Below are 26,981 nucleotides of genomic sequence, written 5' to 3'. Positions count from 1 at the left end.
CATATGGAGTGATAGACTGCAAAGCTTTTGTAGGACACCTGTTTAGTACATAAGTGGCACACATGATGGCCTCAAGCCAAAAAGAATGCGGCAAAGCTTGACTTTTGACCATACATCGTGCCATTTCCGTAAGTGACCTGTTTTTCCTGTCAACAACACCATTTTGCTGAGGCATATAAGGCACTGTACATTGGTGTTTTATCCCACGACTAGCCAGAAATACATTAAATGCATGAGACATATACTCCCCCCCCTCGATCGGAACGGAGGGTGCCCATAGTACATTTCGATACATTTTCAGCCATAGCCAGAAATTGTTTGAAGCACATAAAAACTTCGGACTTCGCTTTAAGCGGAAATACCCATCCATGCCTGGAGTAGTCATCAATGAAAGTCACGAAGTACAGGTAATATCCTAAGGACGGAGTTTGCATGGGCCCACAAACATCACTATGCACAAGCTGCAACCTGCATGTGGCCCGAACTGAACCATCCTTTGGAAATTTAGAACGCTGCATCTTACCCAAAATACAGCCTTCACAAACATGTTTGACAGGTGCTTCAAGAGGCGGCAAAGAAGCAACCATATCAGATTTGTACAAACGCAGCAAACTGGCAAAATTCAGATGACCAAAACGTGCATGCCAAAGTTTTGCATTTGAAATAACCCTTGAATCTGCAACAGCATTTGCAAAATTTTGTCCACACTTGTCATACAAAGTGAGCTTATACAGCCCACGGCACAAAATCCCAGATGCAACAATTTCATCACCGAAACTGAGATCATGAAATGTACATCTGTCATCCACAAATTTGACTACAAGTCCAAGTCTAGCAAGTGCGGATACAGACAATAGATTCTTCTTGATCCCAGGTACATAAAGTGCATCAACAAGTGTGAAGGAACTGCCATTAGCAGCAGTGAGCACAATCTTTCCAACTCCCTGAACTGGATAAGAGGCGTTGTTGGCACAAGTGACTGAATTCCCATGAGGGACAGACTCGAGAGAGGTAAACAATTCACGATGTGAGGTAATGTGCTTTGTAGCACCACTGTCGAAATACCACACATGTGAATCTGTAGCAACTGACAAGCATGCATCATGGACAGCAGGATTGTAAGTGCACTCTGCGCTAAAAGCCCATTCTGCATCAACATCAGCAACACAGTCTCCTTTCACAGAAGACTCAACAATGGCTGCATTTGTAGTGGAACCAGCATTTGCAGTGGAACCACCCTCTTTCTTCTTAGCCTCTTTGGCATTCAACTTAGGACACGACTTGATCAAGTGATCATTGGCTTTACAATAATGACAACGCATCTTCTTTTTGCCCTTATCACCAGAATTGCCAGACGAAGTACTGCAAGCAGAAGCATTAGGAACAGAATTTTTGCCACTCGCAGCAGAACCATAAGAAGTGGCTGCATTACTGTTACCACCCTTTCTTTGAGAAGCAATAAAAGCATGTTCAACTGCACGCTGCCTAGTCCTGTTTTTTCTAGAAAGTGACTCTTGCAACAGCAATGTGCATAATTCATCAAACTTGACAACTTCAGGATTTCCTTGGGTCATCAGTCTCCAAGTACTAGCAAAAGTCTGGTAGGAATCTGGTAAGGCATCAAGAACAGTCTGCACAAGGGAACTGTCTGAAATGACTTCACCTGCAGAAATAAGCTGCTCATTGATATCCTTGACACTAGCAAGGAAAGTGTCCATATCATCTTCCTCATGCATAATCTTCGACTCCAGCTCTTTACGCAGCAAAGAAATTTTACCCTCATTGCGGCTTGCATAAAGACCTGCTAGAATATCCCAAGCTTGTTTTGCAGATTTTGCTGAACGGATGTGAGGAACAATGGTGCGCTTTACAGACAACGCAATCAATGCATGAGCCTGTGCATCCTTAACATCCCAACGAGCTTGTTCTGCCGTAGGCAAAACAACTCTAACAGCTGCAATCCTTGCAGCAAGACCTGCAACATCCTCAACATCGCCTACATCCTCAGAACCAGGACGTACATCAATGCCCTGCACAATGTTCCAGACACCCTTTGACACAAGAACATGTTGCATCATATAAGCCCACATAGGGTAGTTGTCCCCATCCAACCTATCCTCAGCAGCAAACATCTTGAACACATCTGTGTTGTTGTTGTCAGCCATGGTAAATGTTGCACCTGATGTGAAAACTGCTTGAAAATAGGAGAAACGGAGCGAGAACAACCTGTGCTATATAGCACAAACCGTAGAAGACTATAAGGCACCTGTTATGCAGAAAACGGCACTGACAGAAATTCTGCACAAAATGACGAAATAGCCTGTGCAGTACTGCCTGTAGTGGAAACAGAGGCCGAAATGAGCCCAAATCAAAATTCTGAGCAGACCTAGCTCTACGAGCTTTCCCAAAATTTTTGTCGACCTGCGAACGCTCGCCAAAGCTCACTGAAATTGGAGAAAGTGAGCAGGCATGTGCTGGAGCAGCTGGCGACTAAGCCCGGGAGGACGTGACCTGCTCTGATACCAATTGTTGGAATTAGGGTTGCAGAGACACGCACATAGCTTGGAGAAGACGAAGGAAGCTCAAGGCACACAATAGAGAGTGTGTTTCTTAGTATGCAATGGAAAGATAGATAGCCCTAGAGTGATGGGCGTACATACAATGCACGGGGGAAAAAACCTCCTAAAGTGGGAAAAAATGCCTCGGCGGTCCTAATGTGTGCACACACATCACTACCACATGTATATGGTAACAGAAATTCGTATCGGAATCGCACGAAACTTGAAGGGAAGCTACAGGGGACTATCAGGAACATAACCTATCACTGTCATAGCATTCTGAGAAGGTACAACGATCACGATCGTTCGTCCCAAAGTACGCAAAAATAGTAAACGATTGATCCTAAAGTGTCGTTTTTAGGTCCCTAAAGCCTCTCCTAGGGTCAAAACAACATAAAATACGCATATAAACACTCAAAACGGTGATTTAAGGCCTAAACAGATGCGTTTGAAACCTTCACCGAAGCTTGAATGCTTACACTTGAATGAAAGAGCAGAGTAAGAGGAACACAATGCAAGAAACAAAACTGAATTTGGATTACCGTAGCCACAATGGCAATGATTACAAGTTGGAGCAAAGAAGTAGCTCTCTGTACGTACATAGTAGTCCCTTATCTTCACAAAAATAATCTCCCCTTTCCCACTAACCTTAGTGTATTATATACCTAGGGCTTTCTAAAGTGGCCGGCGGCCAACTTCTCATGGACTTTTACATACATCACTGGAAAAATTAGATCTTTGACTCATACTTGACATAGACGATTGACATTAGGCTTTTACAGGGTTTGATGTATTAAACATCGGAAAAATAATGTGACCACATCAGAACTTTGGCCGGATGACCCAACGGGCGCCTTGGCTAGATGGGCACTTGTATGTTGTTATCACCTCCAAACAAAGACTCAATGAAATACTTCTTTCACCGGATCCCATCATACTACCTCTTATAGACTATAACTTTTCTTTTGATGTAAGTGTAGTTATCTTGCTATGAACCAAGAGGTTTTGTACACACAATTAATCCCAGTCACTAAACAAAACATATATATTATGGTGAGCACAAAACTACAATTCCAAAGAACAATTCGTAGCCTGTTTGGTCAGCAAAGATTGAACGCCATTATCTCATCTATTAACCCTTTCATATTACCCATGATACGATATGACCATAGCCTTGATGTTTTCATCTTTGTGTTGTTTTGATATTCTCTTTTGTGTTCTTTTTTTGCGTGTGCGAGTACAAGAGAGAAAGATTGAAGCTTCCTTGATTGCACTTCCTTCCAAACCCTATACTTCATGGCATCTATGGTTTAACTCCATATAGTTTTTGGAGTTCTCTCACAAACTCTCACAACCAAAAGCCCAGTGCTTTCCTGGCAAGACCGTAAATTTCTCGACAACACCTTATTCAAAACAAAAGGTTTTCAGATTGAAGAAGGCTTTATATGGCCTAAAACAGTCAGTTTTTGGATTTTGTTTCTTACTTGGTTCTGGAGTGTTTTCTTGGATCAGCAAGAAGCAGCCAACCGTCACTCTTTCTTCAACAAAGGCAGAGTATAAAGGTGCTTGTTTTGAAGCTTGTGAAGCAGTTTGCCTAAGGCGAGTCCTCATGGACTTAGGTGTTTCTCTTGATTCAACAACAACACTACAATGCGACAACCAGAGTTGCATGGCGATTGCCAAGAACCCCGTTTTCCATGCATGCACAAAGCATATTGAGGTTCAGGTATCATTATGTTCGAGAGCTAATTGAGGATGAAATTGTGGAGCTAGAGTATTGTCCTATTGAAGATAATTGTGCAGCTATCTTCACCAAAGCTATAGGAAAAGACTAGCTACTTTGACATCTTCATCAACTTGGAGTTGGCACACGGTCAACATAGAGTATCTTCAGGTGTTCATTGAGGGGGGGTGTTGGTATACTTAGAGTGCCCACCTTTCTCAGTTTTTCCACCACAATATATGTTGCACAATTTGCATAATTTTTAAGGGCCCCATATGAGGAGAAGCCAATGGTGCACATATATTTGGTGGATTCCAACTTTGCACGCTGATGAGATCTCTATTTGTGATCGTGGATGGTATGGAGAAAATTCAGGGCCAACTTTGAAAATATTCTTTTGGTCGGTATATTCCTTTTCATCGGAATATCTTGGCCGGACGACTGCTAGAAGACAATCGAAAAATGGTTGTCCGGTGGCCGATTGTCCATGGTCTTTGGCCAGTGGCCATGTTTCCTTGGCTGGTGGCCGAGTTCTAGGAGGACTTGTCTACTCAAAAGCGGCTGCACATGGGAGAGTCCTACTTGGACTTGGCTATCTAAGGGCGTGGGCATTTAGAGGCTCCCTTACATCTATATAAGGAGGCCTTCTCATGAGTAATTCAGTAGAATGATGTGCACACTTGACGCACACAACACATCCTTGTTGAAGGATCGTTGAGTCCCTTGTATTCCTACTTGCTCTAGTTGTCTAAATTGCCATCTAAGCTCTACCTTGAGAGCGCATGGGTGGATGACGCCATCACTTTGTAATAGTGTGTTAATCTAAAGTTTTTTGGATTTTCCACCGTATCTCTCTCTACTCTCCTTGCTACTAGATTCTTATTGTCTTCCACATTTCTTACACTAATCACCAAAATAGGTGCCAATCACCAATCAATATCCCATGCAAGAGAAAAGTACTCTGCCAAAAAGAGCTGCTCCCAATGTATGGAGGTACAAAAACAAACTCGAAATGAGCTGCTAATGTCAAATCCACCGCAAAATGAGCTTATAGATTTTATATATCATTGCAAAATACTACTTTGACCTACTAACACTTGCCATAAACAAATTAGATTCAATCACATACACCACTTTGAATTGCTTGTACTTGTTATAACCCAATCACACCCAATCACGTATAGCTTCCATAAAGAAAAGCTGACCTGCCAAATGCTCATTTTTGCAAAACACTGCATCAGCCATATCCACCGCTATCAAAAACCAAAAAGACTAGCCCTAGTATCCCATATGGAGTCTATTTGGACACTCCAGGTCCTCTGGCAAGTTTGACTCAATTGTTAGGCACTTTTAGCATTACTTGAGTCACAACAAGTTTTCAATCTTTTTTGGTGCCACAACTTGCTCAAGATCACAAATTCTGCACTTGACACTCAAACTTTGCTAATCTTGAAAATTGAAGCTCTTGGGATGAGAATACACTAGAAATTTGACACTTTTTGCAACTTAAGATCATTGCACGCAGTCTGCACTCATTTCTTGATTAATCTGCTTCAGGGGGTCATGGATTGTGTGATCCATGTTTGGAACCCAAATTCGACCAAACCTTGGAGATAGCTTTTGAACATAATTTCTACCCCTATGGTGCATTTTTTTTGTAAAGAAATCCACATTCCTCTAAATGATACGCTCGTTTTGAGCTATCACATGACCTATTCCACGTCATGCACATAAAAAAATAGTAAAATAAGGAGAAATCAAGTGAAAATAACCAAAATAGCTAGTGGCTAGGCCTCTTAGGGTACTCATCAATGCTTTTAGGGTACACGCGTCAAATGTATCTATGTTCTGGTTGAGTCGCTTAGTGATTCTGATAGATCCTTCATATGTTGTTTCACTGGGAATCTTGATATAGTCTGAGCCCACAAGCAATAGTCTTACCTTTCCAAATTTAGCTCATCTTTCTCTTGATGATACTACGGCTACCATGCTTACCCCGGTGATGAGCATGAAAAAATATAAACCGTAGACCTCATTCGTTAGTAAAGCACCGCTACCTAGTAGCATAGTGCCTATAACATTACCCACAAGTGTGTATGAATCATATGTACCTACTTCCCCTCATGCTCATGTAGCTCCTACACCGCAAATTGTCTTGAGTGTTTACACTACATGACCACCCTATCCAAAGTCCTTATTCTAGTGGAGCCATACGAGTAGCTAGCATTATGATGTCACATCCGATGTCTGGATGTCTGCTAGCACTAGGGTCACACATATGAACTTTGTTCCACCACATGTACCAATCTTGGGGCCTTATGATTTCCTGTATGCCAAGCCCAATGTCAACCCCTAATCCACATGCATGTTATGAGAGCACTTTTTCCCACTATACTTGCTCACTTGGGTGACTTGGTAACAATTTCTCAAGCTATTGGTCGATCTATAGCTGAAAATATGCGTAGCACACCTAATAGAGAGGAATCTCAAACTCCAAGCGAGTTTTCTCGAGCAATCCCTAAACTGAGCAAAATACAGTAAACAATATACATAAAAAATCACAGAGCATTGAGGGTGTTTTCATTACTTTTAAGCATCATAATAAGAGGGTGAAAGTATGTGTTTCTATCTAATTCAAACTTTTTTTGTTAGAGGTTAAGCCTTGCTCGCCAACACAATAAAGTTGATGGATGTTCTCAAACCATGGTGGACATTCGAAAAGAAAATGTATATTCACAACTTGAAGACCCTGTCCCTCCAATACCAAAAATCTCTCGTATATAAAATCTTTGTCTTTTTTAATATATTAGTCTCTAATGAGGGTGAAGGAATATGAGCTTGATATCATGCAAGTACGTTGGATAATTACATGGCCTCGTAGGCTCAATGCCAATATAGCCTTGCTGAAAAGATCATAGCCATATGCATGTGTGGCAAAGAATTCTTGCATCGTACTATTAAACAACTTCATTCTCATTTTGAGACAACCATTTAGGCATAGGCAAGGCAACATATTTGGTACTACCTTTTGTGAACAAGTTTAGAGCAGGGTCACACTATCAATTACTTTCTTCTAATAATTATGCCTTGGTGGTCATGTGAGAGAAGGCTTTGAGCATAGTCGAAATGTGCAACAACTTTTGGAACTATGCATTGCAATTAAATGGGTTTGAGTGGTGCAACTTTTATAAGATGTTGGATGTTGCGAGCATGATATGAATTCCTAGAATTGGCTACAACATCACTTCCTTGTTCCTCTATGTGTAGGCCAATCCTCTCTCTCTCTCTCTCTCTCTCTCTCTCTCTCTCTCTCTCTCTCTCTCTCTCTCTCTCTCTCTCTCTCTCTCTCTCTCTCTCTCTCTCTCTCTCTCCACGTTAGTGTGAAATGCTAGAGAGTTCATTTTTTGCAAGAACAAAAATTTGATCGACCTGCCTCTTGCATTAATCAATTATATCCCACTTGGCTCTCCTCTCTCTCTCTCTCTCTCTCTCTCTCTCTCTCTCTCTCTCTCTCTCCCTCTCATTTTCAGCCATAACTTAGACCTACACACTTTCCTCTCCCAGCCATAGTGTGGGCTCTCCATTGCGACTCTTATCACCACAATTTTGGAGCATCAAGAGTCACTCATTAGCCATACACATACTACATCACATGTAACTTTGGTCCCATAGGTCATAGTTGATCTCTGAGGATGATAACAAAATCTATCTATCTCTCTCTCTCTCTCTCTCTCTCTCTCTCTCTCTCTCTCTCTTACCACATTAGTGTGAAGTGCTAGAGAGGCTAATTTTTCTTAAGAACAACAACTTGATTGACCCGCCTCTTGCATTACTCAATTATTGGCTCCTCTCTCTCTCTCTCTCTAAGAAGTTAGAGTTTCTCTTTCTCTTCTTCGGAGTCTTCTTCTCTCTCAATTAGTTAATGATCTTGAACCATCAAAAGCTAAACTTCCTCTAGCGGCAGACACCAACATGGATTTCTAGACAGAATGTTATCACCTCTTCTCTCTCTCTTTCCCTCTACCCCTCAAGGCTAGAAAAATACATTCTTCCTAACTAGAGAAAATAAGGGAAAACTTGAAACTCTCCTGGTTTTTATGTCAAAATTTGAAGCTTTTAGCCATAATGACACTAAGGCTTGTGTAAATTTCTTGATTTTCCCAAATGCAACCTCAAAATCTAGCCAAGATTTTATCATTTCAAACGGTTAAAATACATGGGACCTGTTTTTTCCGTTTGGAGTTTTGCAGCAGTCTCCTTCTCCTCATTTCTCTCTCTAGAATGACATGCATGTGCACAAGAAGTAGGAAACAGAGGCTCCTCGCTGTTTGCTAGTCAACCTAGTGCATCTCTCTCTCTCTCTATTAATATAATAATCTCTCTATAAATAAATTAACCTTTGCTCAATCAGGATTACAACTACTACCCACATCATTAAGTTCGCATAAGTTTACGCTTCTCTCGAAGGACAAGAAGAGTGCCCACTACGCCTTAGCAATCTTAGATTTCATACATAAAAGACCATATTAGGTATTATGGTAGAAATCCCGCATTATGGGAGTCTCCAAATTGACCAAATTCGTGTAATTTGGGAATTTCCAACTTAAAGTGGGAAAAAGAGAGACAAACTTGTTGATAAGATAGAGTGAGAATCTTATTGGATTGTGGTGTTGATAAACACCAAAAGTCAAGAGGATGAACAAAGTATGAATTTGAAGAAACTCTCTTAATTAAATAAAAGAAAGAAGGTTGATACAGCTAGAGATCTTGTTCACAAAATTGACTCTTATAGTCACAATAGAAGCTCTGCATAATCTACTCCAAATTTGATGCCATATCAAAATTTTGATCCAAGCGTGGTTGATGTGCATGAGCAAGACTTGATTTAGCTTTTAGAGCATGCCTTCTGGAATCTTAATTCTAGAAAATGGTCCTTCTTTGTTGGGTCTCCATGACCAAACAATTGCATCTACCGTTTCCCACACTTGTGGGTCCTTGTAGTTGATAGCCCAATAACCCTTCCAGGAATTAGTGTAAGCTTGAGTATCCATCATCCCACTCTTTCTTGCACAAGGTGCCCAATATTGAATCAATTGTTTTTTGTAGTTTGGTGATGTGGGCTTGTTATCAATGTTTGATAAAGCCATAGCGAGCCAAACACGATAGATTTCCATGTCCCTTGGAGCTAGCATAACAAAGTCACCTTGGTGCACATCAAACATAGGGTCAAACTCTTCCCTTGGTCTATCTCATTGAGGACCACAAAAATGATCATTCAACTCTTCAAGGCCTAGGAATCTTTCTGCTCCTTGTTGTAAGCTCATTGTAGTGGATTATAGGTGACAAGAGTCCTGAGTTGTTGGCCAAAAAATTTAATACAAGCCTCCCTCTGATATGGTTGCTTTTCCAAGCCCATCAATCACCTTACTCCAGTAATCTATCACAAGTCTATAATACCGTGGCACATTTGAACCATTCCCTAGATTTTGCCAAAACTTAATATAATTCTTCAACCCTAAAATCACTTCTTTGTGAGCCTTGACATATTCTGCGATTGGCACCAAAGGTGGATCTCCATGTGGCAAGATTGGATTGCCTTCTATGTCTGTTTTCCAAAGGTGAATGCTTCCAATCCAACTTGATACACCTACATGTGCCTTGTACTGCATCATTGGTGTCTCATCTTGCATAAAAAACCTGATTGAAGTGGTTTGGAATGTCCAACAAGTATGTCTTGTCCATCACAAAGATAACCATCACAATATTGCTTGAAATCGGGGACCTTTTCAAGAAAAAATGGGGCCTAAGATGAAGATGAGCTATTTCATAATGTATCCATCAAGTGTGGCAAAGTATATGTTTGTGTAACTCTCAATTTCTCTAAAAACTCACTGAACATGGCATCTATGTCCTCATGTGTATGCCCAACCATAAAAAATCCTAGTTGGTGGTTTTGAAAACACCCCTTGCAACAAGCATTGAAAAATAGGCAAATAAGTATCGATTTTTGTTTTCCCTTGCAGAATTATCCAACTGTAGTAACAAGTTCTCTGGAAACTTGCAAAATGTGACCCCTATTCCACTTTTGAAGCTTCCGATGGTTGCATGAAGGGCTCTTTTCCATCACTTAAGTTGTGGTGGTCTAAAGCATCCCTTGAGTTCAAAGCATGTAGTAGAGAGATACTACTCCTTGGTAGTCCATTTGTTGCCAGATCACCAAGAGAATGCTTATCTATCCTCTGTAAGTTATGCAAACAATTAGCAATTGAGCTAATTGTAAGATATGGATCAGCTGGCCACAAACCATTCAAAACGAAGTGACCATAATGACCTTCTCCATGGCCATGAGTGGTCATACCTATCAAAGACACGTGCAAATTGCATCCTAAATCCACACCCTTAGGAACAATGCGTAATCTAAGAATGGCAGTCTTCTTTTGATCCATCTTATCATGGATTATACAGACATACTTTTGTGGTCGAGTTTCTGAATATGTGCGCCATGCATAATATAAGTGCCTACAACTCTTTTGTTGTGCCATGTGAACTTCTCTTTCTCTCAAGAGAAGAGCTCTCTCTTCAAGAGAAGGTTTAACTTCTAGCCTTGCCTTGATTGAACGAGAGAAATTGCACTTAGAGAACTCACTTGTCTTTGTTAAAGCCACATGTGGATACACTTTGTTCCAAATTCTACCAAAAGAAGATTGAGATAACTTCTTCTCATAGCCCATTTGGTCCAGTGTTGTATTGATTTTTCTTAAAATGTCAACTTGTTTGTACATTGATGGAATCACTAATTGAGTCTCTCTTGAGCCATCTAGTAGTGTTCTGATTCTATGTAGCATCTTCTCAAAGTTGTTATCCACAAATTCATTTAATAGTGCTCTTGCTAAACTAGTATGTTGAAGTCCTCTTCTCAATGTACATGTGTTACCATGCACATATTGGCGCACACCGTTTTCAAAAATTTCCTTGTAGCGGTAAAATGATGTCTTTGGTATTCCATGTAGCTCATACCATGCTCTGCAGCAAACAATAGAGGCATTTATCTTAAATTGGTATCGCATCTTCTCATCTTTCTGATAGCATATAGATAGAACATCATATACATAATTTGTGCGTGCTTTTTGAGGCTCTCCCCAAAATTCTTGCCGTAATCTTGTCACCAAATCACGATCTGCAAACTGAGAGCATTTTTTTCCACAACAATCAATGCATGAAAACCTTTTAATTGACTCAGCTGAAAGATAAAAAGTAGAAGTTGGTGCTGCTTGCACTTTTTGAGTCCTGTTGATGAAACTGTATTGTCTCTTCCTTAGCAAAGGGGCATCAACACTACCATCAAGTTTTTTCTCAGCATTTTCATTATTGGATACATCCTCATGTCTAGTATGCATCCCATCAACAGGAACAAAGCATTGTAGTGGGCTCCCTTCCAACATGGTTGTCTGTTGGATGGGCCACTTTAGCAAAGTAATGCTTCCCACTTCATGCATATTCTCAATGATTGCATTCTCCCTTTCAATACCTACGCCCACAAAGTCATTACCAAGTACTTGAAAATTGACATAATCATATGGAGATACATACAAGATGGTCCCTTCATTCACAACGTGCATCATTGTGTCTTTTTTTAAAAGGACCCTTTGATTTCTCCAAGATTTGCGTATTGACATTTCAAACTCTGGGCTTGTAATAGGTATTGCATTTGTAACTAGAGGATCAAGATGATCCCCTTGTTCATCAACACTGTAGCTTTCATTTATGTCAATTACGTTGTCATTCATTATGGATTTCTACAAAAAAGATTAGGCCATCGAACAACACTCCATAATGAGCTTTGGAGAGATGTAGTATCCATTGTAGAAAAAGGGAGGACCACATCCTTCAAAAATTCCTCCACTAGTATAGATACATTTCCTTGCCCTATCTTTGTACCGCCACAAGTGGAATCAGGGTCTATTCTACACACACAACCAATATCAACAATTTCATTATCAAGTACCATATGCACTTTCTCCCCAGATTCAAATTCCATCCTGTAAGTTGAAAAGAAACACCTTGTTATTCATATTTATATATAAATTCTCTTTGGGAAAAAATGCGTAAGTTATATTATAGATTACATGAGAGTTGTGAATACTATAACTCTATAGACATTTTTGTATTAGACCATAGCTTGGAGAAATGGTGGACCTAGTTGTAATGGCCAGTGTCCAAGGTGCTATTTTATGAACTTTCTTGTCAATGTCCAAGTATCTCTTGCTTCTTCAAATGGAAGTAAGGTTGGACAAGGGGGGATCTTGAAACCAACATCCCCTTTCTATATGAGGTAAATCTTGGAGAAATGGTGGACCTAGTTCTAATGGCTATTGTTCAAGGTGCTATTGTAGGAACTTGCTTCCCAATGTCCAAATATCCCTTGCTTCTTTCAATGGAAGTAAGGTTGGACAAGTGGTGGAGCTTGAAACCAAAAGTCCCTTTTCCTATATGAGAGTAAATCTTGGACAAGTGATGGACCTAGTTTTAATGTCCAGTGTCCAAGGTAATATTGTCAGAACTTCGTTCCCAATGTGCAAGTATCTCTTGCTTATTTCAATGGAAGTATGGTTGGACAAGTGATGGATCTCAAAACCAGAAGTCCCTTTCTATATGATAGTAGATGTTGGACAAGTGGTGGACCTAGTTAATGTCCAAGGTGAACTATTGTAGGGGCTTGGTTCTCAATCTCCAAGTAGCCCTTTCTTCTTTCAATGGAAGTATGGTTGGACAAGTGATGGATCTCAAAACCAAAAGTCCCTTTCTATATGAGAGTAAACAAGTGGTGGATCTAGTTAATGTACAAGGTGAACTATTGTAGGGACTTGGTTCTCAATGTCCAAGTAGCCCTTGCTTCTTTTAATGGAAGTAAGGTTGGACAAGTGGTGGAGCTTAAAACCAAAAGTCCCTTTTATAAATGAGAGTAAAGGTTGGACAAGTGGTGGACCTAATTTTAATTTTTAGAGTCCAAGGTGGTATTGTAGGATCTTGGTTCCCAATGTACAAGTATCTCTTGCTTCTTTCAATGGAAGTATGGTTGGACAAGTGATGGATCTCAAAACCAAAAGTCCTTTTCTATATGAGAGTAAATGTTGGACAAGTGGTGGACCTAGTTAATGTCCAAGGTGTACTATTGTAGGGCCTTGGTTCTCAATGTCAAAATATCCCTTGCTTCTTTTAATGGAAGTAAGGCTAGACAAGTGGTGGAGCTTGAAACCAGAAGTCTCTTTTATATATGAGAGTAAAGGTTGGACAAGTGGTGGACATAGTTTTAATGTCCAGTGTCTAAGGTGGTATTGTAGGATCTTGGTTCTCAATGTACAAGTATCTCTTGCTTCTTTCAATGGAAGTATGGTTGGACAAGTGATGCATCTCAAAACCAAAAGTCCCTTTCTATACGAGAGTAAAGGTTCGACAAGCTGATGATATGTGGTCCACCACTTGTCCAAGCTAGCTTCTTTGAAATAAGCTATCTCTATTGTTTTAAGGTCAATGTGTGAATGGAGTGTAGCTACTTTTTTTCCTACCATGGATGGTTTGGGATAGAGGTCCAGCACTTGTCCAACCTAGTATCTATTGTGTTATGGACGTTTTAGCCCAAGGTTGTTTGAAGGTCCACCACCTATCCAAGCTAGTTCTATTGAATAGTCCTATCTCTAGTCTGATCATGTGGATGGTTTGGGGTAGAGGTCCACCACTTGTCCAACCTACTAACCATTGTGTTATGGAGGTTTTAGCCCATGGTGTTTTGAAGGACCATTGTGTTATGGAGGTTTTAGCCCATGGTGGTTTGAAGGTTCATCATCTGTCCAAGCTAGCTCTATTGAAAAGTCCTATCTCTATTGTTTGAAGGTTAAACTGTGAATGGAGTGTACCTACTATGTTTAGTACCATGGAAGGTTTGGGGTAGGAGATCCACCACTTGTCCGGCCTGCTATCCATTGTGTTATGGAGGTTTTAGCCCTAGGTGGTTTGAAGGTCCACCACCTGTCAAAGTTAGCTCTATTGAAAATTCCTACCTCTATTGTTTGAAGGTCAATGTGTGAATGGAGTGTAGCTACTAGGGTTACTACCATGAATGGTTTGGGGAAAAGGTCCACTATCTTTCCAACCTACTATCCATTGTGTTCTGGAGGTTTTAGCCTAGGTTGGTTTGAAGGTCCACAACCTGTCCAAGCTAGATCTATTGAACAAAGCTATCTCTATTGTTTCAAAGTCAATGTGCCTTGGATGGTTTGGGGCAAAGTTCCCACCCTTTCCCCCTACTATCCATAGTTTTATGGAGGTTTTAGCCCATTATTTTTTGAAGGTCCACCACATGTTCAAGCTAGCTCCATTGAAAGAAGTTATCTCTATTATTTCAAAGTCAATGTGTTAATGGAGTGTCGCTACTTTGTTAGAGAGCTAGAAGATTCACCACTTATCCCACCCAAATCTCCATTGTAGCATAGAGAGTTACAAGGTCCACAATGTAAGCTATGCATAGAGAATTGATGCAAAGTCCACCACTTGTCCAAACATAAGCTCTATTGAAGCATAGAGATCCACAAGGTCCACCACTTGTCCAACCCTAAGCTCTATCAAAGGATAGAGATCCACAAGGTCCACCACTTGTCCAAGATAATCTTCATTACATCATATAGAGCCACAATGTCCAACCAAAGCACACGGAGCCAGAATGTCCACAATCTAAGGTATGCATAGAAAATTGATGCAAGGTCCATCACTTCTTCAAGCCAAGCTCCATTGAAGCATTGAGCGTCATTTCATTGAAGAATAGAGAGCCATAATGTCAAGCACCTATTCAAGATAATCTCTATTGAAGCATTGAGTGACAGGAGGTCCAAAATTTAAGCTAAGCATGGAGAAATGATGGAACATCCATCACTTGTTCAAGCTTAAGCTATATTCAAGCATAGAGAGTCACAAGGTACACCACTTGTCCAACCTAATCTCCATTGTTTCATAAATACTTACAAGGTCCATAATTTAATATATGCATGGAAAACTGATGCAAGGTCCACTATTTATCCAAGCCTAAGCTCTATTGAATCATAGAGATTCACAAGGTTCACCACTTATTTAAGCTAATATTTATTCTAGCATAGAGACCCACTCTATTGTAGAATAGAGAGCCAGAAGGTCAACCACTTATCCAAGCTAAGGTCCATTGAAGCATAGAGAGACACAAGGTCCACAATCTAATTTAGGCATGAAGAATGGATGCAATGTTCCACCACTTGTCTAAGAAAAGTAGCGACAAGGTCTATGAACTATGAAAGCTAAGGTCCAGTCAAGAATAGAGAGATGCAAGTTCCACAGTCTAAGTTAGGCATGGAAGAAAAATGCATGGGTCCACCGCTTATTTAATCTAAGCCCCATTAAAGCATAGAGAGCCACAAGGTCCACCTTGAAGCAAAAAGAGTGACAATCTCTGAAACTTCTCCAAGCTAAACTCTATTATTGACACATAAACAACCATAAGGTCCACCACTTGTCCAATCTAAGATTCATTAAATTATAGACAACCACAAGGTCTAGAATCTAAGCTAGGCATGGGAAATTGATGCAAGGTCCACCACTTGTCCAATCTAAACTACATTGGAGCATAGCAACAAGGACCATATAGTCTAATCTAAGCATGGAGAATCGATGCAAGGTCCACCACATGTACAATCTTGGGCTAAAACCTCCATAACACAGTGGATAGTAGGCTGGACAAGTGGTGGACCTTTGCGCCAAACCGTCCATGGTAGTAAACAAAGTAGCTACACTCCATTCACACACTGACTTTGAAACAAAAGAGATAGCTTTGTTCAATAGATCTAGCTTGGATAGGTGGTGGACCTTCAAACCAACCTGAACTAAAACCTCCAGAACACAATGTAAAGGAGGTTGGACGAGTGGTGGACCTCTACCCCAAACCATCCATGATAGTAAGCCTAGTAGATACACTCCATTCACACATTTACCGTAGGAACTTTCAATAGAGATAGCTTGGCAAGGTGGTGGACCTTCAAACCACCTTGGGCTAAAAGCCCCATACCACAATGGTTAGTAGGTTGGAAAAGTGGTGGATCTCTACCCCAAACCATCCATGGTAGTAAACATAAGAGCTACGCTCCATTCACCCATTGAACTTCAAACAATAGACATAGCTTCTTTCACTAGATCTAGCTTGGATAGGTGGTGGAACTTCAAACTGCCTTGGGCTAAAACCTCCATAACACAATGGATAGTAGGTTGGACAAGAGTTGGACCTCTAGCCGAAACCATCCATGCTATCAAAGTAGAGATATGACTATTCAATAGAGAGAGCTTGGACAGGTTGTGGACCTTCAAACCATATAGGGCTAAACCTGCATAAAAAAATGGCTAGTAGGTTGGACAAGTGATGGTCCTCTGCCCAAACCATCCATGGTAGTAAATAAGGTAGTTACACTCCATTCACACATTGACCTTCAAACAATATAGATAGATTCTTTCAATAGAGTTAGCTTGGATAGGTGGTGGACCTTCAAACCTCCTTGGGCTAGAACCTCAATAACACAATGGATAGTAGGTTGGACAAGTGTTAGACCTCTACCCCAAACCATCCATGCTATTAGAGTAGAGATAGGACTATTCAATAGTGCTAGCTTGGATAGGCGGTGGACCTTCAAACCACCTTGGGCTAAAACCTCCATAACACAATGGTTAGTAGGTTGGACAAGTGATGGACCTCTGTCCCAAACCCTTGATGGAAGTAAACATAGTAGCTAGACTCCATTCACACTTTAACCTTCAAACAATAGTGATAGATTCTTTGAATAGAGCTAGCTTGGATAGGTGGTGGATCTTCAAACAACCTTGGGCTAAAACCTCCATAACATAATGGTTAATAGGTTGGATAAGTGGTGGACCTCTGTCCCAAACATCAATGGTAGTCCCGGGGGATTCACCATGGAAAACTTTCCGCACCACGTAAGTGTAGGGGAGGGGGTTTTTTTTACAAGTGAAGTAAGTGTATAAGTTAGGGGCACGCCCCCAATAATTTATCTCCCAAGCTTAAAAATAAGGGAGGGGGTATCATATTTATGGGGGGGGGGGGGGGGGGGAGAAGTGAGAAAAGGGAAAAATGAGAGGACTTTTTTGTGTTTCAAAATTATGTCTTCCTAAAAGAGTCTTCCCTTGAACATGTGAGTCAAAAGCTACAAAGATACATGCAAAGTCTAACATTGCTTTATATCAACTGCTTGTTTTGTGATTATAGTTCATTTGCTGAGGGATGAAAGCTATAAAGAGTTTGCATAGATACAAATTTACATAGAGACCTAACACAATTTTATAACCATGTTTTTTGAGTAATTGAGATGGTTCAGAATTGGACGAGTAGCCAGAGAGTGCAGGCTGATCGGACACATAGTTCAAAACTCAAACTAAGACACATTGAGGGTACATCTAGTTATCATAAGAAGTGGTTTCTTAGTACGTTGCCATTCACTATGCTACACACTCTTTGACTAGTTTTACTTAGTTAGATCATGTGAGACCTAAATTTTATATGTAAGATAGGGGTATGATAGTTTTCTTCATTGTTTGTCGTATAAGCGTAGAAAGGGGGTCATATTTCCTATTATGAGTCGTATATAGGGGTTTTATCAAGGTTGTTCGCTCGCAGGTGGCGTCTTGTTTTATATATAGAGTGAATCCCCCGAGATGGTAGTAAACATAGTAGCTCTACTCCGTTCACACATTGACCTTCAAACAATAGAGATAGCTTCTTTCAATAGATCTAGCTTGGACATGCGATGGACCTTCAAACCACCTTGGGCCAAAACCTCAATAACACAATGGATAGTAGGTTGGAAAAGTGTTGGACCTCTATCCCAAACCATCCACATCATCAAATTAGAGATAGGACTATTCAATAGAGCTAGCTTGGACAGGTGATGGACCTTCAAACCACCATCGACTAAAAACCTCCATAACACAATGGTTAGTAGGTTGGACAAGTGGTGGATCTCTACCCCAAACCATCAAAGTAATGAGACTAAAGATATGACTATTCAATAGAGCTAGCTTGGACAGATGATGGACCTTCAAACAACCTTGGGCTAAAACCTCAATAACACAATAGATAGTAGGTTGGATAAGTGGTGGACCTCTGTCCCAAACCATCCATTGTAGGAAAAAAATACCTACGCTCCATTCACACATTGACCTTGAAACAATAGAGATAGCTTCTTTCAAAGGAGCTAGCTTGGACAGGTGGACCTTCAAACAATCGTGGGCTAAAACCTCCATAACACAATGGATAGTAGGCTGGACAAGTGGTGGAGCTTTCCCCCAAACTATCCATGGTAGTAAACAAAGTAGCTACTCTCCATTTACACACTGATTTTGAAACAATAGAGAAAGCTTTGTTCAATAGATCTAACTTGGATAGGTGGTGGATCTTCAAACCAACATGGGCTAAAACCTTTAGAACACAATGGAAAGTAGGTTGGACAAGTGGTGGACCTCTACCCCAAACCATCCATGGTAGTAAACATAGTAGCTACACTTCATTCACAAATTAACCTTCAAACAATAGAGATAGATTTTTTCAATACAGCTAGCTTGGATAGGTGGTAGACCTTCAAACCACCTTGAACTTAAACCTCCATAACACAATGGATAGTAGGTTGGACAAGTGGTGGATCTCTACCCCAAACCATCCATGGTAGTAAACATAGTAGCTACACCAATCACACATTGACCTTCAAACAATAGAGATATCTTTTCTAATTAGCTCTATCTTGGATAGGTAGTGGACCTTCAAACCGCCTTGGGCTAAAATCTTCATAACACAATGGATAGTAGGTTGGACAAGTGTTGAATCTCTAGCAGAAACCATCCACTCTATCAGAGTAGAGATAGGACTATTCAATAGAGCAAGTTTGGACAGGTGGTGGACCTTCAAACCACATAGGGCTGAAACCTGCATAACACAATGGCTGGTAGGCTGGACAAGTGATGGTCCTCTACCCAAACATCCATGGTAGTAAACATAGTAGCTGCACTCCATTCATGCACATTGAATTTCAAACAATAGAGATAGCTTCTTTCAATAGAGCTAGCTTGGACATGTGGTGGACCTTCAAACCAGCCTAGGCTAAAACCTCCAGAACACAATGGAAAGTAGGTTGGACAAGTGGTGGACCTCTACCACAAACCATCCATGGTAGTAAGCCTAGTAGCTACACTCCATTCACACATTTACCTTCAAGCAATAGAGATAGGAATTTTCAATAGAGCTAGCTTGGACATGTGGTGGACCTTCAAACCACCTTGGGCTAAAACCTCTATAACACAATGGTTAGTAGGTTGGACAAGTGATGGATCTCTACCCCAAACCATCCATGGTAGTAAACATATAAATAGCTAAACTCCATTCACACATTGAACTTCCAACAATAGAGATAGCTTCTTTCAATAGATGAAGCTTAGATAGGTGGTGGACCTTCAAACCACCTTGGGCTAAAACCTCCATAACACAATGGATAACAGATTGTACAAGAGTTGGACCTCTAGCCAAAACCATCCACAGTATCAGAGTATATATAGATTTTTTCAATAGAGTGAGCTTGGACAGGTTGTGGACCTTCAAACCACAAAGGGCTAAAACTTGCATAACGCAATGGCTAGTAGGTTGGACAAGTGACGGTCCTCTGCCCAAACCATCCATGGTAGTAAACAAGGTAGTTACACTCTATTCACACATTGAACTTCAAACAATAGAGATAGATTCTTTGAATAGAGCTAGCTTGGACAGGTGGTGGACCTTCAAACCTCCTTGGGCTAGAACCTCAATAACACAATGGATAGTAGGTTGGACAAGTGTTAGACCTCTACCTTAAATCATCCATGCTATTAGAGTAGAGATAGGACTATTCAATAGAGCTAGCTTGGATAGGTGGTGGACCTTCAAACCACCTTGGGCTAAAGCCTCCATAACACAATGGTTAGTAGGTTGGACAAGTGATGGACCTGTGTCCCAAACCCTTGATGGCAGTAAACATAGTAGCTAGACTCCATTCACACTTTAACCTTCAAAAAATAGTGATAGGTTCTTTCAATAGAGCTAGCTTGGATAGGTGGTGGATCTTCAAACAACCTTGGGCTAAAACCTCCATAACACAATGGTTAGTAGGTTGGACAAGTGGTAGACCTCTGTCCCAAAACATTAATGGTAGTAAACATAGTAGATCTACTCCATTCACACATTTACCTTCAAACAATAGAAATAGCTTCTTTCAATAGATCTAACTTAGACAGGTGGTGGACCTTCAAACCACCTTGGGCTAAAACCTCACTAACGCAATGGATAGTAGGTTAGAAAAGTGCTGGACCTCTATCCCAAACCATCCACGTCATCAGACTAGAGATAGGACTATTCAATAGAGCCATCTTGGACAGGTGATGGACCTTAAAACCACCATGGGCTAAAACCTCCATAACACAATGGTTAGTAGGTTGGACAAGTGGTGGATCTCTACCCTAAACCATCCACGTGATCAGACTAGAGATAGGACTATTCAATAGAGGTAGCTTGGATAGATAGGACTATTCAATAGAGATAGCTTGGATAGGTGGTGGACCTTCAAACAACCTTGGGATAAAACCTCAATAACACAATATATGGTAGGTTGGACAAGTGGTGGACCTCTGCCCAAACCATCCATGGTAGGAGAAAAAGTAGCTACACTTCATTCACACATTGACTTTGAAACAATAGAGATAGCTTCTTTCAAAGGAGCTAGCTTGGACCTCATGGGATTCACCATGGAAAACTTACCGCACCATGTAAATGCAAGGGAGGGGGGTTTTTTTACAAGTTACATAAGTGTATAAGTAAGGGGCACGCCCCCAATAATTTATCTCCCAAGATTAAAAATAAGGGAGGGGGGTATCATACGTAAAAGGGGGGGGGGGGGGGGGGGGGGGGGGGGGGGGGGGGGGGGGGAGGGGAGGGGGGGACTGACCTGGGTTGATTACTTATAGCGATTGGTCCCGGTGTACACTAGAACTTGGATGAATTATGGGAAAGTTTTTTATCAGGTCACACATTAAATTTTGCATCAAGCCGGTCATAGATAAGGGCTCATTTGGAGCAAGTCAAGGGTTGATTTATACCAGCTTTGGATGGGTCAAAATTGGACAAGTAGCCAGAGTGCAGGTTGATCGGGCACATAATTTGAAAGTCAAACTAAGACACATTGAGGGTACATCTAGTTATCAACATAAGCGTATAAGTAAGGGGCATGCCCCCAATAATTTATCCCCCAAGCTTAAAAATAAGGGAGGGGGGTATCATACGTAAAAGGGGCGGGGGGGGGGGGGAGGGGAGGGGGGAGCTGACCCGGGTTGATTACTTATAGAGATTGGTCCCGGTGTACACTAGAACTTGGATGAATTATGGGAAAGTTTTTTATCAGGTCACACATTAAATTTTGCATCAAGCCGGTCATAGATAAGGGCTCATTTGGAGCAGGTCAAGGGTTGATTTATACCAGCTTTGGATGGGTTAAAATTGGACAAGTAGCCAGAGTGCAGGTTGATCGGGCACATAATTTGAAAGTCAAACTAAGACACATTGAGGGTACATCTAGTTATCAACAAAAGTGGTTCCTTAGTATGTTGCCAGTCACTATGCTACACACTCTTTTACTAGCTTTACTCAGTTAGATCATGTGAGACCTAAATTTTATATGTAAGATAGGGGTATGATAGTTTTATTCATTGATTCTTGTATAAGCGTAGAAAGGGGGGTCATATTCCCTAATATGAGTCGTATATAGGGGTTTTATTAAAGTTGTTGCTCGCAGGTGGCGTGCCGTTTTGTCTATAGAGTGAATCCCCCAGGGCTTGGACATGTGGTGGCCCTTCAAACAATCTTGGGCTAAAACCTCCAGAACACAATGGATAGTAGGTTGGACAAGTGGTGGAGCTTTCCCTCAAACCATCCATGGTAGTAAACAAAGTAGTTACTATTAACTGGATATTATATGTTGAGTCTGAATATTGGTTGGGCTGAAATTTAGATGCTGCTCTGAATATTGTTAACTCTGAATATTACTGACTCTGAATATTATGAGTATGATATTTGGTAAGTCATATATTTGCTTCCTTTGATTATTATTGAGTCTGATACTTGGTCATGCTAGTCGGATTATGTCATGCTAGTTGGAATTAGCCTCAGTCTGACTATGAAGTGAGGATCTATTCTCTGACTATGAAGTTTTGTGTCTAATATTCTGTTGAGTCTGATTATGGAGTGAGGATCTATTCTCTGTTTGAGAGCATGTGTGTGTGAGAGAGATTCTTGTGTTGTTGAACCCCAACACATTTGGCGATCCTGCTGTATTTACAACTTTGTTAGAGTTTGGTTGGAATTCTCTCAGTGTCAGCATTGCTGTGGGTATCTCTATTTCATTAACTGATGATGTATGTCAGAGTGACCAACTCTGATTTTTCTAATTTTCTTGCTGGGCCATTGAAGATTTTGCCAACACATTTGGTGAACTTACTGCAAATTTTTTTGTGCTATGTCTGACATTCTTGTCTTGTTGATTACCTACTGTGATGGTATGTCTGCTGGGTCTGATTACCTTCTGTGTTAGCATTTGAGGTCGGTGTTTGTGTTTCATGAGAGTAATGATGCTATGAAAGAACCTATCCCGAAGGAGGAGTTGTTAGACTGTGGAGGGGAAATTTAGGAGGAGCAGATCATGTTTGATTAGAATTGTTTATGCAGATTCAAAATTCAGATTTTGCTGCTATAAGTGCTGCAGATTCAGGTTGCACAGATTCAGTAAGGTGCTGCAGATTCAAGTTGCACAAATTCAGCAAGGTGCTACAAATTCAGACTATGCAAAATGACAGAAGTTTGGATGATTTTGTAGAGACAAAAGAACAATTTCTTGAAATCAGACAGAGAAATTTGATGCTGAATCTAATGTTGATAATCAGATCTGTCAAAGCAAACAAACTCAAGAATGGTATTTTTTACTGAATTTTCCAAACATATAAATACATCACTAAACTAAAATATCCCAATCATTTAAGCAACCAATTAAATGGACAATGCGGATCCCGATACAACACCCGTGGCTCTTCGTTTAGCGAATTTAATGGGTCTTAGATTGGTGTGGTGCACCGATCTTGAGGGCTAAACATGATTGTTGTATTTTAATGAAGTGAATGTTATGGGGGGTAAAAGGAAGAAAGAGAAATGTGAGGTTTGCATGAGTAAGAAACATGAGGTGAATAATTGTCCGTGTGTAGTTGATGAGTTCTCAAAGAGAGATGCTTGTAGGAAGTGCTGCATGGTGGATTTGTGCACAAAACTTCATAACATTAGCCGCAAATTTCATAAAGCAACTTCCTGTAATAACAAAATGGAAAGAGCCTTAGAGAAGTTAGATGATTTTGAAGATGACTTGGAGAATGCATATAAATGGCTAGATGATCATAAAGGGGATAGACAAAAATCATGTTCTACTAGAAAGAAGATCTTCAAGTTGCAAAAAGCATGTGAGAAGCTAAGGGATGCATATGAGAATGAGTTTGAAGGGGATTCGAGTGATGATGATGATGGATGGATGGAGCATGGAGCCCGTAATCCAACAAGTAGGGATACCAAAGATAGAGGAGAAGGAGGTGCAAAAGGAGGTTGGCCAAAAGAGCCTAGAAGAGCCCCTAGATACCCCTAACCTACCACTAGAGTATACCCATGGAGTGGAAGAGGAAGATCCATTGCTTAAACTTATGTTGTTTACATATGGAAAATGTTGCTACCCTATTTGTGAGGAGAAGCATGTCATACATAACCATGATGTTGTTCATGTTATTCAAAGCCCACTTGAAGAGGTGGATAGTGAGATGAATGCAGAAGAGGAATTTCTTGAAATCAGATTTGCTAAGGACGAATTTTTGGAAAACATATCAGTTCAAGAGGAGTCTCCACCAAAAAGATCCCTACATCTGAAAATGTTTCCAAAAGGTGTTGAAGGAACATTGAAGGAGTTTACAGATGCTGATTTTGATGATCGGCAAATTCAGACAAAACATCAGACCATTGTGCCAAATGTTGTGGATAATCAAGCGAATCAGAATTTTGGTTTTGAATGTTTTGAAGGACAAATTTTGATGCCAAGGGTCGATATCAAGCAAGTATATGCTTCAGTTGTTGCAGAGACTTGGAAGAAGCAGATTCATTGTTGTTCCAATCTAAACAAGGATGAATCAGAAAAAGGTCTCACAGATCAGATTGAGCATGAGGAATGGCAAGAGCAAGTCTTTAAGGAGTATAAAATAGGTTCAATAGGTTTTGTGGAGCATGCAATGATGTTTGAAAAGCAGAATGATGAAATTTCAATGGATGTGAATTTTGAAATTGATGTGGGACAAGCTGTTCTCAATTCAAATATACTTTTATTTGAGGATATTTGTTTTAAAGTTGATGATGTAGTAGAAGTTGATTCTTACAAAGTGGATTGTCAGATTTGGATGGTGGAATATCAGAATTCAGATTTTCATGTGTTCTAGTTGCTAATTTTTGGAAGAGGAACGTGCTACAAAGTGCATAATGATCAGAATGTATTGTTTGTGGATCCGATTTCAATTCAACAGAAATTGCAGGCAGAATTGACAAATGTATTCAGTGGAATGTGCTTTACTAAGGAGGATAATCAGATTTTGAAAATACAGGATTGAATAAATTTCATTGGAAGTGTGGATAATTCGCAGTGTGGAATATCAACAGTGCAACGGATTTGTCAAATATCTGTAGAGTAGTATTTTCCATAGGGAATGTCAATTGATGTGCATAAACGGATGGTGGATGTGAAAAAACAGATTGCGGATATGGGAAAATTGATGGCGGATACTCAGAATATGGAATTTCAAGAGTTGTTTTCCAGATTTGATATCGGAGGACTGGTTTTTACAGTTAAAGTGTCCATGTTAATGTTAATTCTGATGGTTTTGCAAGTGTTCAGCAAGGAAGATGATCTGATGGAGTTTATGAGGAGTTTTTTCAACAAGGAGGATGATCCGATGGAGTATATAAGGTCTTTTTCCATCAAACTGGAATTATTTTTGCCTACAATTCATCTTTGGAGTAGAGGACTTCTTATTGAATTCTGGTTCCATAAGTTCATTTTGTATGGCCTGATTTTGAAAAATATGGAGGATGCTTTGATTTTGAAAGTTTCGAGTTGGAAATTTTTGAAAAGTTCAAAATGCAAAAAGGCAACAATACATCAGATCCATCAACAATGGAAAGTCAATCCGTTGCAGCAGTGGGTATCTCAGAAATCTACAGTGGAGCATTTAGTAAATGGAAAAGGCAGTGGATACTCAAAATTTTATAGAGGATATTCAAGGTTTGGTGCAGGGATTGCAAAACCCTGATTTTCAGAGTCAGATTCTCATGTTTCAGAGGTTGGAGAGGGTGATTTTGCTAATGTTTACTTCATGCTCTTTGGGAATGGACATACTTATTCAGTTTTGGTTTCATAAATTCAATTTCTATGAGCTCTCATGTGATATAATCCTTTGGGGAATGTTTGGGTGATGTTTAGTTTCTATCTATGATGTATTTTGTGTACCTTGGTTTACGTACAAGGCACAACACTTTGCTTCATATGAAGATCCTAGCATTGAGTTTGTCATAGTGCTGTATGGTGTATTTGTGTATCTTGGATTAGGTTCCAGGCACTAAAATTTATGCTGTATAGTGTTAAGTATGGAGCCTGATTTACCCTTGTAATTTTCTGTGGTAAAAGCGCACATTTGTAAGGTCCCCATTATGAGGAGAAGCCATCGTGCGTGAAGGAAAATCACTCATCAGAAACCAAAATTTTCACGGACAAGAATCAGGGGCAACTTTAGAGGCCTCGGGGCGGAGGCCCCCGAGACTTTTTTTTTTCCGCCGGAATATTATGGCCGGACGACGGTCGGAAAGTGGTCGGAAAACAACCGGTCAGTTGGCCGGTGGCCGGTAGTCAATGGCCGATGGCTAGTGGTCGGAAGTCAATGGCCGGTGGTCGGTGGTCGGAAGTCAATGGCCGGTGGCCGGTGGCCGAATTCAAAAGCGAACTTGTCTTCTCAAGGGCGGCCACACATGGACGGATTGGAGGGTCCGATTTGGACTTATTCGCACAAGGGTGGCTACACATGGCTGTCTCTCATAAGAGAGGGCAGCCCTTTTGGCCTATAAAAGGAGGCCATTTCTACACACATTTTATAGTGTGAAGTTGATGCAACAAGGTGAGTGTGAGGTGGTGAGAGTGAAGCAAGGCGGGAGCTCTATCAAGGGTTTAATCCCTTTGTAAACTACTTCTTCTTTTGAAGTGCTAAAGCCATTGAGTGGCTGCTTTCCCGTGGACGTAGCCCACATTGGGTGAACCATGTATATAATGTGTACTCTCTCTCTCTCTCTACTCTATAATCTCTTGTGTGTGAAATCTATCTCTCTCCATTAAGTAATCTACTCAAAAATCTATTTAGCTACGTATTATTTCCTAACAACTGGTATCAGAGCAAGGTTTGCTCATAGCTAAATTATCTCAAGGAAAGGATTCCTTGAATTGAGTGGGAGTTATGGCGGAGGAAGGGAAGCTCAAGATTGAGAA

General features: G+C 40.5%; 1 pseudogene; it reads left to right on the top strand.

The window, feature by feature from the left end:
* Positions 1-23,904: 23,904 nt before the first annotated feature.
* Positions 23,905-25,192, top strand: LOC147455736 (uncharacterized; annotated as a pseudogene).
* Positions 25,193-26,981: the final 1,789 nt, after the last annotated feature.

Source organism: Adiantum capillus-veneris, chromosome 6 (genome assembly GCF_014529385.1).
Source record: "Adiantum capillus-veneris isolate H3 chromosome 6, ASM1452938v2, whole genome shotgun sequence".
In the NCBI taxonomy this organism is placed as follows: Eukaryota; Viridiplantae; Streptophyta; class Polypodiopsida; order Polypodiales; family Pteridaceae; genus Adiantum; species Adiantum capillus-veneris.
Note: the sequence above shows the minus strand (reverse complement) of the source record. Positions and strands in the feature narration are given on the sequence as shown.